Source organism: Bos indicus, chromosome 7 (assembly GCF_029378745.1).
Source record: "Bos indicus isolate NIAB-ARS_2022 breed Sahiwal x Tharparkar chromosome 7, NIAB-ARS_B.indTharparkar_mat_pri_1.0, whole genome shotgun sequence".
NCBI lineage: Eukaryota > Metazoa > Chordata > Mammalia > Artiodactyla > Bovidae > Bos > Bos indicus.
The window spans coordinates 68,535,595-68,551,803 of record NC_091766.1 but is presented as its reverse complement, the minus strand read 5'-3'; the positions used below and the strand labels follow the sequence as shown (position 1 = coordinate 68,551,803).

At 41.8% G+C, this 16,209-nt stretch overlaps 1 pseudogene; it reads left to right on the top strand.

Annotated features, from left to right (window-relative positions):
• Positions 1-810: 810 nt before the first annotated feature.
• LOC139176059 (plexin-A1 pseudogene) lies at positions 811-4,512 on the top strand (annotated as a pseudogene).
• Positions 4,513-16,209: the final 11,697 nt, after the last annotated feature.

Here is a 16,209-nt window from a genome sequence, read left to right as displayed (position 1 = left end):
TATCAAGGGGATTGGCCCCAGGTAATTAAAGTCCCTTCTTGTATAAACAGTCTCAAAGTTCATATGGCTTTTCAGGCCTAAAGTCTGACCCTAAATCAAGACCTGTACTGAATCTTAAAAACAGCCTACCTCAGAAAGAATAAAATTCCTAGAATAAAACTGCCTAAGGGGGTGAAAGACCTATACTTGGAAAACTACTGAAGATTATATGGATGGAAAATTATACCATGTTCTTGGATTGGAAGAATTAATATTGTTAAAATGATTATTAAAATAATTAATATTGGTAAATATTAAGTGTAACATTAATATTTATGTAACATTTATATTTTAAAATTTATATAAATATATAAACTCATATTTTGTATATTATGTATAATATACATATAATTATATATAATGTACAATATATGTCATAAATTTATATTAATAAATTATTATTAATGAAAATATTTTATTAATATTTAACAATAATTAATGTTGTTAAAATAACATTGTTAAAATTACCCAAGGCAATTTATTGATTCAATACAATCCCTACCAAAATACCAATAGTATCTTTCAAAAACTAGGAACAATTTTAAAATTTATGTGGAAATACAAAAGACCCAAAAGGCCAAAACAATATTGAGAAAGAACCAAGGTGGAGAAATCCCACTCCCCAACTTCAGACTATATTACAAAAGCTACAGTAATCAAAACATTATGGTACTTGTTCAATAGACACAGAGATCAGTGGAAGAGGATGGAGAATTCAGAATCATATACTTTTGGTCAATTAATCAATGACAAAAGAGGCAAGAATAGACAATGGAGAAAAGACAGTCTTCAAAAAGCGGTGCTGGGAAAACTGGACAGCTACAGGTAGAAGAATGATAGCTCAGCTGGTAAAGAATCTGCCTGCAATGCGGGAGACCTGGGTTCGATCCCTGGGTTGGAAAGATCCCCTAGAGAAGGGAGATTCTACCCACTCCAGTATTCTGGCTTGGAGAATTCCATGGACTGTATAGTCTATGGGGTTGCAAAGAGTCAGATATGACTGAGTGACTTTGAATCACTCACTCATTCAATATCACATACAAAAAAGAGTTAAAGACATAAATAGACCAGACACCATAGAACTGCCAGAGGAAAACATGGGCAGAGCACTCTTTGATATAAAAAGTTGCAGTGTTCCTGTTTAAGAACCATGACCACCTGGAACAGCTCAGTGGTGACTGAAGCAGCAAGACAGTCTATGAGAAGTTCCTGATGCAGCTTCTGGCCATCAAGGGCATGCTACAGAGGTTTGTGGATGCCCTCTTCCAAACCATCTTCAGCATGCACTGGGGCTCAGCCCTGCTTCTGGCCATCGAGTACATGTTTGATTTCCTGGATGAGCAGGACGATCGGCACCAGGTGCATGATACAGATATGCATCACACCTGGAAGAAAAACTGCCTGCTCCTGTGCTCCTGCTTGAACATGATCAAGAACCGACAGGTCCTATTCAACATCTACAAGAGCAGCAGCGCTCACGCCTGCCTGTCAGTGGTGGCCTAGGCCTTCATGGACTCCTGCTCCACATCTGAGCACAAGCTGGGCAAGGACTTTTCCTCCCAGAAGCTGCTCTACACCAAGGACATCCTTAGCTACAAGAGCTAGGTGGAGATTTACTATGCCTACATCACCAAGATGGCCTGCCATCAGCTACCAGGACACAAGTGCATATTTCACATTGGACCCGAGTCAATTTAATAGCATGAGTGTCCTGCATGAGATCTACTCTTACATCATCAAGTACAAGGGCAAGACCCCAACACAGCCCTGGAGAAGGATAAGCAGACCTGGTGGCAGCTACTTTGGAGCAAGCTGGAGCGAGTAGTACATACTGTACCCCTGAGTAACTGAGTCATTGGCCTATGACCATCTGACCAGGGGGACTCGAGTGAATTTGGGGCTGGCCCTTATCTAGCAGCAGAGCTGGGAGATCTGTAGAAGAGGCCTGGTCCCAACTGTACCAGGTGCCCTGTGCTGGGGGCCATGTGTCCAGTCCTGGTCCCCTTGGCACTAACCTTCCCCTTGGAGCCTGCCAGGGTCCCAGTTCTTAATTGGCGTGGATGAGACGATGCCTGAAGCACCCTCCATGCCCAGAATTGCTTGCCATGGGGTTGGGGAACCCAGGTGTGACCAGGGTCCTTCTTGGGACAATAAGGTGACTTCCCTGGTGGCTCAGATGATAAAATGTCTGTCTAAAATGCGGGAGACCTGGGTTCGATCCCTGGGTTGGGAAGATCCCCTGGAGGAGGAAATGCAATCCACTCCAGTACTATTGTCTGCAAAATCCCATGGACAGAGGAGCCTGGTAGGCTACATTCTATAGGGTTACAAAGATCAGACACGACTGAGCGACTTCACTTCACTTAAGTCCCTGGAGGTGAGGCTGGACCTTCTGGGAGGGAGAGACCAGGTTGCTAAGGCCAGGACTAGGCCCAGCAGCTGAGAGGTTTCAGCTGTGCCTGGCTTCCTGGGCAGAGTCTGAGGACAGGGGCCTGGCTGGTGGCCCAGGTGGGGAGAGTGAATGTCCAGGGCTCGGTCATGATGAGCTAAAGTCTGTCTGGGCCATCACACCCCACCTGCTATGTTTCAGCACCCCTATGCTCACCACTACACACCCACAACCACCATCCTCTTGATTCGCCACATGCTGTCCATGGCTGGGGTTGGAGTGACACATCGACCTCACCCAGAGAGAGGCCCTGGGTCCATCCTATGGAGGGGTTGCAGGATGGTTCCACCCAGGGCCCAAGTGACTTCTTCTTCTGTCCTCAGGGCTGTGCCTCTGGGAGCTATTGGGGCCTGGGGCTCCTGGTCATGAGTGTAAGTTTATCTCATTTATTCTCCCTCACCATGCCCACTATCCCCCACACCCTGCCTCAGGCTGAGCTCTCAACTGTAGAGGTCCAGGAGTAGTCATGACCACAGTCCTCTCCACTCCCTGACCCGCCACCAACCTTTCAGAGGTTTCAGTCTGGCTCCCCAACAGCATGCTGGCCCCTTGCAGCAAGGGGACATCTGGGGGCCATTGTTTAATTTTTAGGGGAACAGTGGACTCCTGCTTACTTTGTTCAGGCAACTGGCAGCGTCAAGGTCTCAGGTCACATCCAATGGCCTGGTTGGCAGCAGGATGCAGTGACCAGAGGGTCTGGAGGTTGGGACTTCCCATGTTGCAGTCAGCAAGTAAGAGAATACATGTTGAATTACAAAACCTGTACATTAAAAAAAAAAAAAGTAGCTATGTTTTCTTGCATCTGCTCCTTTTAAAGCAAGAGAAATAAAAACAAAAATAAATGGGAACTAATTAAACTTAAAAGCTTTTGCACAACAAAGGAAACAATCACAAAATGAAAAGGCAACATAATGAGAGGTAGAAATTATTTGCAAATGATATGACTAATAAAGGGCTAATACCAAAATATATAAACAGTTCATACAACTCAATGTCAAAAAAACAACCATGTTACAAAAGGGACAGAAGACCTGAGTAGACGTTTTTCCAAAGGGGTCATGCAGATGGCCAGCAGACACATGTTTGACACTGCTTCTCTTCAGGGAAATGCAAATCAAAATGTCAAAACCACAATGAGGTATCACCTCACAGCTGTCAGAATGGCTTTCATAAAAAAGAACACAAAACCAAATGTTGTCAAGGATACGGGGAAAAGAGAACCCTTGTACACTGTTGGTGGGAATTTGATTTAGTGCAGCCTTAGTGGAAAACAGTATGGAGGTTTATAAGAAAACTAAAAATGGGACTATGGTATGACTCAGCAATTCACCTCCTGGTTATATATACCCCCCCCCCAAAAAAAGCAATAATTCAAAAAGATATATGCACCCCAATATTCATAGCAGCCTTATTTATAGTTGCTAAGATATGGAAGCAACCTAATTGTCCATAAACATGAATGGAAAAAAAAGTCACAGTGTGTATAAATACACGCATAATGTTGCCATTTGTAACAGCTTGGGTGGATTTGGAGGGTATAATCCCAAAGAAAGGCAATGCCAAAGAATGCTCAAACTATCACACAATTGCACTCATCTCACGCGCTAGTAAAGTAATGCTCAAAATTCTCCAAGCCAGGCTTCAGCAATACGTGAACCGTGAACTTCCAGACGTTCAAGCTGGTTTTAGAAAAGGCAGAGGAACCAGAGATCAAATTGCCAATATCCACTGGATCATGGAAAAAACAAGAGAGTTCCAGAAAAACATCTATTTCTGCTTTATTGACTATGCCAAAGCCTTTGCCTGTGTGGATCACAAAAAACTGGAAAATTCTGAAAGAGATGGGAATACCAGACTACCTGACCTGCCTCTTGTGAAACCTATATACAGGTCAGGAAGCAACAGTTAGAACTGGACATGGAACAACAGACTGGTTCCAAATAGGAAAAGGAGTTCGTCAAGGCTGTATATTGTCACCCTGCTTATTGAAATTCTATGCAGAGTACATAATGAGAAATGCTGGGCTGGAATCAAGCTTGCCTGGAGAAATATCAATAACCTCAGATATGCAGATGACACCACTCTTATGGCAGAAAGTGAAGAGGAATTCAAAAGACTCTTGATGAAAGTGAATGTGGAGAGTGAAAAAGTTGGCTTAAAGCTCAACATTCAGAAAACGAAGATCATGGCATCTGGTCCCATCACTTCATGGCAAATAGATGGGGAAACAGTGGAAACAGTGTCAGACTTTATTTTTAGGGACTCCAAAATCACTGCAGATGGTGACTACAGCCATGAAATTAAAAGACACTTACTCCTTGGAAGGAAAGTTATGACCAACCTAGATAGCATATTCAAAGCAGAGACATTACTTTGCCAACTAAGGTCCATCTAGTCAAGGCTATGGTTTTTCCAGTAGTCATATATGGATGTGAGAGTTGGAGTGTGAAGAAAGCTGAGCGCCGAAGAATGGATGCTTTTGAACTGTGGTGTTGGAGAAGACTCTTGAGAGTCCCTTGGACTGCAAGGAGATCCAACCAGTCCATCCTAAAGGAGATCAGTCCTGGGTGTTCTTTGGAAGGAATGATGCTAAAGCATCCACTCCAATACTTCGGCCACCTCATGTGAAGAGTTGACTTATTGGAAAAGACTCTGATGCTGGGAGGGATTGAGGGCAGGAGGAGAAGGGGACGACAGAGGATGAGATGGCTGGATGGCATCACTGAGTCAATGAACGTGAGTTTGTATGAACTCTGGGAGTTGGTGATGGACAGGGAGGCCTGGCGTACTGTGATTCATGGGGTTGTAAAGAGTCGGACATGACTGAGTGACTGAACTGAACTGAAGTGAACTGATGCTTAGTGAAATAAGTCAGAGAAAGACAAATACTGTATTATTGAAATAACTTATATGTGGAATCTAAAAGGTAAAACAGACTAGTCAATTTAATTGAAGAGGAAGCAGACTCACAAATATAAAGAACAAGCTAGTGATTACCAGTGGAAGAGGGAATGGGGGAGAGGAAACACTGGTAGGGGATTAAAAGGTATTAATCACTACGTATTAAATAAGCTACAAGGATATACTGCACAACACATATTGTACAACAACCAATACTTTATAATAGCTGTAAATGAAGCATAACCTTTAAAAATTGTGAATCTCTACATTATACACTTGTAACATAAAATATTGTACATCCACTCTACTTCAATTAAAAAATAAAAGCAGTTGTACTCTTGCTTGGAAAATCCATGGACAGAGGAGCCTGGTAGGCTGCAGTTCATGGGGTTGCTAAGAGTCGGACATGACTGAGCGACTTCACTTTCACTTTTCACTTTCATGCATTGGAGAAGGAAATGGCAACCCACTCCAGTGTTCTTGCCTGGAGAATCCCAGGGATGGGGAAGCCTGGTGGGCTGCCATCTATGGGGTTACACAGAGTCGGATACGACTGAAGCGACTTAGCAGCAGCAGCAGCAGCAGCAGCAGCAGCAGCAGCAAAGAGCAAATTCTATTCTAGCTCACTAAAATCTCCTGGTAATCTATTTAGTGACTGGATCAAATCCACCAAAAAGACTGGCAGACTAGAGAAGTTTAACTTCTAAAGATACCTCCCAACATTCTCTGGAAACGTGTGTCAAAGGGATAAGGACTAGAATTCCATCTTTATCCATAAATAGAAAAGAGACAGAATCAGTGACAGATCACCAGAGAAGCTGGAAAACTACCTCCTAACTCACCTGTAAGTACAATTCTCTGGAAAGCACTGTACTTCTCTTTAGCTCAGTAAAGGGATGTATTGTCTCTAAGTCACACAGATTTTGTTTTTTTTGGTCCCCTTGCATGGCTTGTGGGATTTCCCTATCATAGATCGAATCCAAGTACATCGATGGATGTACTTACATCCACCTGTTAAGTAGAATCCTGTCTTACGCTGAAGAGAAAACTGGAACTTTGCTGCTTGAACTTTCTCAGTAAAATATGGAATCTTAATACAATGATGAATGAACCAATAGAAATTGAGTAATTCATGTAAAATGGATTTGTATCTCTTGAGCGAGAAATCTTCATTAATTAGAATAATGGACTTACACATTGGAATTGTTTAAGCTTTTCCTGGGCAACATCAGTGAGGGAAAGAGAGAGGAAAAGAAACCTGAGCAGAATTGTGTGGTACCTTGGGAGGAAACAATAATCATTGAGGCCCCCTTGAACGTTGTGTGGGAAATTCCATGACAGTTCAGTGGTAGGACTCAGAGCTTCCACTGCAGGCGGCATGGATTCGATCTGTGATTGGGAAACTAAAAACCCACAAGGCATGCAAGGGGAACAAACAAACAAACAAAAGCTGTGTGACTTAGAGTCAATACATCCCTTTGCTGAGTCTTTCCTTATTTGTTAGATGGGTGTAGTATGTGTATTTCTGTGAACAATTTTGTTCATCAATGTCTGTGGTTTGTAAAGTTAAAACATTTGTAAAATGTAGAGGAGCCTGATATTTGCTTCTGACTTTTGCAGGTTTGATAGTATTCTTATATGTGTTAGAAAGTTGATCTTGCAAAGATTAGCAAGTACAAGTTTTGGCTTGGAGTTTTGTTCTTCAAAAGTCACTTCAGTCGTGTCCGACTCTATGTGACCCCATAGATGGCAGCCCACCAGCGTCCTACATCCCTGGGACTCTCCAGGCAAGAACACTAGAGTGGGCCGCCATTTCCTTCTCCAATGCATGAAAGTGAAAAGTGAAAGTGAAGTCGCTCAGTCGTGTTCGACTCAGCGACCGCATGGACTGCAGCCTACCAGGCTCCTCCGCCCATGGGATTTTCCAGGCAAGGGTACTGGAGTGGGGTGCCACTTGGGATAGAAGGAAGGGTGTGGCTAGCTTGGGAAGTCTCTTCTGGGCAGCTTTTAGAGTTTCAACTTTGGTCTTAGGAAACGCCTGAATGCTTTAAGATGGGGAAGATAATTGATGGGATTATTTAAATACTGGAGAAGGTTTAAAAAATAGCTATCCTCTGATGTGGGTTCTTCCTCATAGTTGGCAATTGCAGATAGTTGGAGAGCATTGACCTCCTGGGCTTTGCTTTCATGACCCCTTGCTTTCCTGAGGCACCTCCTGGGCTGGTCTTGCTTTCATGACCCCTTGGTTTCCAGAGGCACCTCAGCATTTCCAAATGGTCATGTTTGAGTCCCTCTTCAATTTGCTCTCGAAGATGTGCTATCCCCAGTCATGTCTCAGTAGAATCCCCTAATTGGACAGTGAATTCTGTCCCTGTATTGCTCCATGCATTTTTTCCTTGCCCAAATCAATTCTTCCACTCAGGCATCTCCAGATCATACAAACATGCTGTTATTTTTATCATCTGTCTCTTAACCCTACTTCCGAACTCCTCCTTCCTTTTATTTTTTGTCACAAAATTCCTTGAAAGAGTTCCCTGACCTCAATTTTTAATTCTCTTTTGATTTTCCCTTTCCTTGTAAACCCTTTTCTTGAGATGTAACATAGATTGCAAAAGTGAACAGTCATTCAACTATTCTTTACTGAAGCTGCTTTTATTAAGGTCATTAATGATCTCCCGGTTGCTCTGTCCTACAGGCAAATCTCATTCCTTGCCTTTGCGGCATTTGATTCATGATCACTGCCTCTTTGTTAGTGCATTTGCTTCACTTGGCTGCAGTAGGATCCCATTTACTTTTTACCTTTCCTCCTGCTTCATTGGCTTGTTTCTATGTGTGTGATGTGCCTCTTCCACCTCCTACTTTTGCACAAGGCCCCAGGACCTAGTCTCTAAGCCAAGAAGATCCTCTGAGCATCAATTCTGGTTCATGGCTTTAAAATCCCATTTCTAGACTGATGTCTCTCAAATAAGTATTTTCAGTCCAGATCCCCTCTCCTGAAGAGTTTTCACTTGGGTGTCTGAGAAATCTGAAACTCAACATGTCTGAAGTCCACAATATTTCCTCCCAAACTGTTACACACAGCTACCCCTGTCTCAGTTGATGGCACCTCCAGTCTTTCCAGTTGTCAGGCCACATCGCTTGGAGTCATCGTTAGGCTGTTACTCCACATCTCTGTAAGAAGTCCTGCTGGTCCTGTGTTGAAACAACCAGGGCCTGAGCTGCTCTCCATCTTCACTTCTGTTCAGTTCAGTTCAGTCTCTCAGTCGTGTCTGACTCTTTGCGACCCCATGAATCACAGCACGCCAGGCCTCCCTGTCCATCACCAACTCCTGGAGTTCACTCAGACTCACGTCCATCGAGTCAGTGATTCCATCCAACCATCTCATCCTCTGTCATCCCCTTCTCCTCCTGCCCCAATCCCTCCCAGCATCAGAGTCTTTTCCAATGAGTCCACTCTTTGCATGAGGTGGCCAAAGACATATAATCATACCTCTTGGTTTTATAGAAGGGTTGATTTTTAGCAAGTAGTTCCGGGCAGCATGTGTGAAGGCCCAGCAACAGGAGGGAGCTTGTGTTCAGGTAGGTCGAGGAAGCTCTAAGACTTGGGCCTCCTCCAACCAAGGCCTTCTTCAGACTGAAGCACCCCCAGACAGAAATATTGCAGTACTTCCTGACAGGTCCTCATGCTTCTCACCATAGTGGCCCCTGCATTCCTTCTCAAAGGTGAGTCTGATCCTCTCATTCTCTGTGCCTGCACTGGGGCTTCATTTCCTGTGGACATTCATGTTTGCTGCCTGAGCCTTATCCCTCAACTGGGATGTATCTTCAAGGGGTCACAAAGTTGATTCTAGAGTAGCAACTGTCAAATAGCTTAAATTGAAAAAATCCATTGTGCTGTTTGGGAGCCTTGAGAACATAGTGGGGGCTCCTATGGGAGACAGCTTGTCTGAAAATTCAGTCCTATGGAATTGTACACTTACTGGACATCACAGAGCCTTGTCCACATTAATTACTGAATGTTGACATCATTTTGCAGAAAAACTAAAGATTCAGGACTATAAATAAATACATTTGGTGCCACATTGTAACGTTTTCTCTAAGAAAGCACACGCATTTTAGAAATTATGTTGTTTAATCACTAAGTCTAGTCCAACTCTTTGCGACCCCATGACTTCAGGACACTATGCTTCCCTGTCCTTCACTATCTCCCGGAGTTTGCTAAAATTCATGTCCATTGACTTGGTGATGCTATCTAACCATCTCATTCTTTGCTGCCTTCTTCTCCTTTTGTCTTCAATCTTACCCAGCATCAGGATCTTTCCAATGAGTTAGCTCTTTGCATCAGGTGGCCAAAGTATTGGAGATTCAGCTTCAGGATCAGTCCTTCAATGAATATTCAGGGTCGATTTCCTTTAGGTTTGATTGGTTTGATCTTCCTGCAGTCCAGGGGACTCTCCAGAGTCTTCTTCAGCACCGCAATTTGAAAGCATCAGTTCTTCAGTGTTCAGCCTTCTTTATGGTCCAACTCTCACAGGACTACTGGGAAAACCACAGCTTTGACTATGCGGACCTTTGGCAGCAAAGGGATGTTTCTGCTTATTAATACACTGTCTAAGTTGGTCATAGCTTTTCTTCTGAAGAGCAAGTGTCTTTTAATTTCATGGCTGCAGTCACCGTCCACAATGATTTTGGTACTCAAGAAAAGAAAATCTACCACTGCTTCCACTTTGCCCCCTTCTATTTGCCATAAAGTGATGGGACTGGATGCCACAATCTTCGGTTCAGTCTCTCAGTTGTGTCCGACTCTTTGCAACCCCATGGACTGCGTCACACCAGGCTTCCCTGTCCATCACCAACTCTCAAGCCTTGGTCAAACGCATGTCCATCGAGTCTGTGATGCCATCCAACCATCTCATCCTCTGTTGTCCCCTTCTCCTCCAGTCCGAAATCTTTCCCAGCATCAGAGTCTTTTCTGATGAGTCAGTTCTTCACATCAGGTGGCCAAACTATTGGAGCTTCAGCTTCAGCATGAGTCCTTCCAATGAATATTTAGGACTGATTTCCTTTAGGATGGACTGGTTGGATCTCTGTGAAGTTCAAGGGACTCTCAAGTGTATTCTCCAACACTGCAGTTCAAAAGCATCTATTCTTCAGTGCTCAACTTACTTTATGGCCCAACTCTCACATCCATACATGAGTACTGAAAAACCATAGCTTTGACTAGATGGACCTTTGTTGGTAAAGTAATGTTTCTGTTTTCTAATATGGTGTCTAGGTTGGTTATAGCTTTTCTTCCAAGGAACAAGTGTCTTATAATTTCATGGCTATAGTCACCATCTGCAGTGATTTTGGAGCCTAAGAAAATAAAGTCTGTTGCTGTTTCCATTGTTTCCCCATCTATTTGCCATGAAGTGATTGGACCAGATGCCATGATCATCATTTTTTGAACACTGAGTTTTAAGCCAGCTTTTCCACTCTCCTCTTTCACTTTCATCAAGGGGTCTTTATTTTCTCTTTGCTTTCTGCCATAAGGGTAGTGTCATTTGCATATCTGAGGTTATTGATATTTTTCCCTGCAATCTTGATTCCAGCTTGTGCTTCATCCAGCCCAGCATTTCACATGATGTACTCTGCATGTAAGTTAAATAAGCAGGGTGACAATATACAGCCTTGATGTACTCCTTTCTCAATTTTGAACGATCTTAGTTTTTGCATGTTGAGTTTGTATAAATAGTATTTCAAGTTTGCCAATCTATGGGATGCTAATGTAAAAGACAGTATGTAATTGCTTGCTTCTCAGTTTTCACTAGAGATTAAGGTTTTTGAAAGTTGATAATTCAGGACTTCTCTGGTGGTTCAGTGATTAAGACTCTGTGGTTTCAATGCAGGGGCCTGGGTTTGATCCCTGGTCAGGGAACTAGACCCCATGTGCCCCAACTAAGAGTTTGCCTGCTGCAGCTAAAGATCCTGCATGCCCCAATGAAGACCCAATGCAGTCAAGTAAATAAATATTTTTAAAAATTTGATAATTCTAAGTAATTAGCCTATAAAGTTTGGAGAAGGCAATGGCAACCCACTCCAGTACTCTTGCCTGAAAAATCCCATGGGCGGAGTAGCCAGGTAGGCTGCAGTCCATGGGGTCGCTAGGAGTAGGACAGGACTGAGCGACTTCACTTTCACTTTTCACTTTCATGCATTTGGAGAAGGAAATGGCAACCCACTCCAGTGTTCTTGCCGGGAGAATACCAGGGACGGGGGAGCCTGGTGGGCTGCCGTCTATGGGGTCGCACAGAGTCAGACACGACTGAAGTGACTTAGCAGCAGCAGCAGCCTATAAAGTTTATATGAAAAACGTCTTTGTATGCAAGTAAGAAGAAGAGGGGCTTCCCTGGTGGCTCAGATGGTAAAGCATCTGCCTGCAATACGGAAGACCTGGGTTCAATCCCTGGGTCGGGAAGATCCCCTGGAGAAGGAAATGGCAACCCGCTCCAGTACTCTTGCCTGGAAAATTCCATGGACGGAGGAGCCTGGTAGGCTACATCCCTGGGGTTGCGAAGAGTCGGACACGACTGAGCGACTTCACAAGCAGAAGATATAAGAAATAAAAATGCATTTTATTAAGGAAAAAGAAAATAATTTTGTTCTGATGCTATTTACTTGTAAATAGGAAAGAAGAGACAGATTATTGTAAGTATAGAAAACTATAGGTTTGAGAGGAAAAAAGAAACTTTAGAAAGGATTTTATGTTTGGGCAGACTCTGATGCTGGGAGGGATTGGGGCAGGAGGAGAAGGGGACGACAGAGGATGAGATGGCTGGATGGCATCACTGACTCGATGGACATGAGTCTGAATGAACTCTGGGAGTTAGTGATGGACAGGGAGGCCTGGCGTGCTGCGATTCATGGGATCGAGAAGAGTTGGACATGACTGAGTGACTGAACTGAACTGACCTGAAAGGTTAGAATTAATTTAATTGGGCAAATGAATTTCAATATTAAATGTAAAATGGTACAAAACCTGAATTTGGTTTCTCTCTATTAAGAGGGGAGAGTTTTCTTAAGAATATTGATCTGCTTTTTGTAACAGATTGTGAATGTTCTTTGTATTTTAAATAATTTTTTATAACTTTCTGTACTTGCCTTTGAAATATTTTATTGTTTCTTGGTTAAGTCAATAAGTATTGTTTCACAGTGTGATGCCACCTGACCAAGTGTTTTTTTAAAGCCTTTTGATATTTTTGGCAAACTTGCCAGAGATCAAATTCTACTTGAAGTTTATTTGACCTTTAGCTTACTTTGAGATTTTCCAAAAGGTCCTGAAACACCTAAGGGAAGTGTTTTCTCTCTTTATCAAAGATAAAAATGTTGAACTAACTAGGCTTATATTCTATGTTAAATTGCATGGGAAGGGCTTCCCTGGTGGCTCAGAGCTTAAAGCATTTGCCTGCAATGTGGGAGACCTGGGTTCGATTCCTGGGTTGGGAATATCCCCTGGAGAAGGAAATGGCAACCCACTCCAGTATTCTTGCCTGGAGAATCCCAAAGACGGAGATGCCTGGTGGACTACAGTCTGGGGGGTTCGCAAAGAGTCAGATAGGACTGAGCGACTTCACTTTCACTTCAGACTGCATGGGAAGCATTTCAAACAGATGGTGATAAACATCCTTAGGGTATATTGTACGGCGGTGGGGGGGAAATGTTTTAGATACTCTAGAAATTATTGGAATTCCTAAGAATCTGGTATGTCATAGTAAAATGTTATTAGTCTTATTTCTCATTATTATCTTAAAATGTGTGTCACAGCAGTAAAGAAGTTTCTTTGTCAATTGCATCAGAATCAGATCTTTAACCATGTTTTTAAAAATCTTTGTTGTTCATAGACAGTTATTATTTGATCCTGACGCCTTTGCAAAAATGCTTCATTTTCAAGAAAATTCACAGAAAGGATTTTTGACAAGTGCAGGCTTTTAAAAGCTTTATAAAACTGTTAACAAAAGGTCAAGGATTAGTTACATAGGATTGAGTGAACTGATGAACATGGTTATAGATTTTATGGTTTTTCTGGTCTGAAATATTACTGCTTTTTAATCTGTTTTCCAGATATAAGGAAACCTTTCCCCTTAAACTAATTATGACTTACAGCAATTTGGTTAGTGATACCTTTGTAAGCAAAACTGAAACATATATCTTTTGTTTCTACCTGATCCCTCCAAAATTGTAAACCCTTAGGTTGCTAGCAGACTTATCAAGTAAATGAGAAAGTCCACCTCCTGACAGCTGCAGGAATCGGAAGACACTTTGGAACACTGAGAAGAGAGACATTAATTCAGATCTTTAGGTATCACAGGTGGGATCTGATGGCATGCCCTTGGGATGACTTTTCTCACCTTGAGAAAGAAGCCTTTTAAAAATTCAATCTGAGATTCTTTATAAAAAGTTCCACCTAAACCAATTTTTAAAAGGATTGTATGATCAATTACACTTATATAAGTAATCAGGCCAAGTTTACCGAAAGCAGACTTATTTTTGCCAAAAAATTACTCTTAATTTGACTATATTTGATAGACGTCAGCATAATTTTAGAGAGAAAAATTACATATATGGATATTAAATTCTAGTATTGTTAATTTAGGTCTGTATTTACTGCCCAAGACTCACTTCTGAGATAGACCCCTGTTGTTAGGTTACATTATTGTAGAGTTTAATTGAATTATTAAAAGGACACTCTAAGTTTGTCTCTGAAGATTATCACTGTAATCTTTGGATGAATATCAGATGCCCCATGACCTATAACCAGAAGGTTATGCATTTCGGAAAGGCATCATTTAAAGGACTGTCTCCAACCTACATGAAAGGACACTTGTCAGACATTCTTGATTAGCTCATGCACAGAACAAATGAAAGAAATTGACTTTTGGTTTTGTATTTTCCACTTAGAAAGAGTTCTTGCACTGGAGTTCTTGCACTGCTGCTGCTGCTGCTGCTAAGTTGCTTCAGTTGTGTCCGACTTTGTGCGACCCCAGAGATGGCAGCCCACCAGGCTCCCCCATCCCTGGGATTCTGCAGGCAAGAACACTGGAGTGGGTTGCCATTTCCTTCTCCAATGCATGAAAGTGAAAAGGGAAAGCGAAGTCGCTCAGTCGTGTCCGATTCCTAGCAACCCCATGGCCTGCAGACCACCAGGCTCCTCCGTCCATGGGATTTTCCAGGCAAGAGTACTGGAGTGGGGTGCCAATGTCTTCTCCGACTGGAGCCCTTAGACTCACCTTAAAACAAAGTTCAAACGGAGGAGAAACTTCACTCCTACAAAGACAAAGAGAAGACAACATCAGAAGTGGACAGCTATCCCTGGATTACCGACCTGACCTGTATGATTATTTATAGTGTTTTCAGCATAATAGTTACATTAGATAATAATGTCATATTATATAATTATAGAAATATGGATATAATTATATATTATAATATTTTTGATAATTTCTTGGACTTTTTCATGAATCCATGGTTTTTTTTTATCATGGTGTAAGTCTTACACAGAGTTTAAAAATTAATCTAATTGTTAGGCTTATGATCAATTACCTACATCTAGTACTTCTGGGTTACCTTGGTGGATTTCTCCTCTCCATGGGTCTAATTCGATGACTCTTAGAAAATTTATTCCAGAAGAAAGCTATAGTTCTGTTTGAGCAGATGTTGATATTAATAGATTGGACTCCCTCACTTGGCCAACCAATGGTGCTTTCTCTGACCATGGCTATAATATGAATTTTCTTTTAATTTTACTCAAGCTCAAATATGACAAACTAAATTTCAGTCAAAAAATATAACTTACTGATTATTAGGAGGGACCCTCCTTCAGTTACAGGGTGGATTTATATGACTCCCACCTGATTATTTAAATCATTTAAGTTTAAAAGTTCCCTTACTTTGAGAACAGTTAAACTAAGGATTATCAGCCTAATAATACTAGGGAATTAGGCTGGATGCCTTGTAAACAATACAAGTATTTCATTACCTTTAAGATAGTGATTTGTACAGGACAGATTGAGTCAGATGAGCTGGTAATATACTGGATCACACCTAATTGAAACATTTGGCCTAAATATTTACTTATGACCCTATTAATGCTACATGCTATGCTACTTGCATTTGGTGTATTTTACAAGATTGTAATTTCTTGCATTACTAAATGTGTGAATAAGACTCTGATAAAAATGATGACTAGGCAACTTGAACATATATATTTATTTAAGAGCTATACATGTATATATTTATTTATGAACTCAAGATTATAATAGTGTAGCTCTACATATGGGAAGAAACAACACAGGGTATTTTGGTTGGACCAAAACAGATTTGAAAAATATGTGGTCCAAAGACTTTTGGCTACTATTAGCAGTGCCTAGTCCAGTAAGAGCACACTGAAGATCATCAAAATACTGGCCTGACTGAGAAAAAGGTATTCTCTGCACTATGAGATAAAGTGGTCATCAGATGCCTCCTAAATCATGATTTAATTTATAAACTTTAGGGGGCACTGCCAGCTAAGGAGTGTCCCTAGCCATCTGGTTCTGTAAGAATTAAGTCACTAGCCATTGTAGTCACTGATACTCAATATACCCTGAAAGGAATTCAGTGCAGTGATCCAAATTGAAGCACTCTGTGCTCTGGGAAAACTGGTAAAACAGGCCTTCAGATAGATGTTTACAGGAGAAAATTTTATGAATCCAAGTTTCATCTTCTTGTACTTAGAAAAACGCTAAAGGCATTAAATGAGGTATTTATTTCTTGTACCCAGTGGGGACCTTCTACTGAGATGT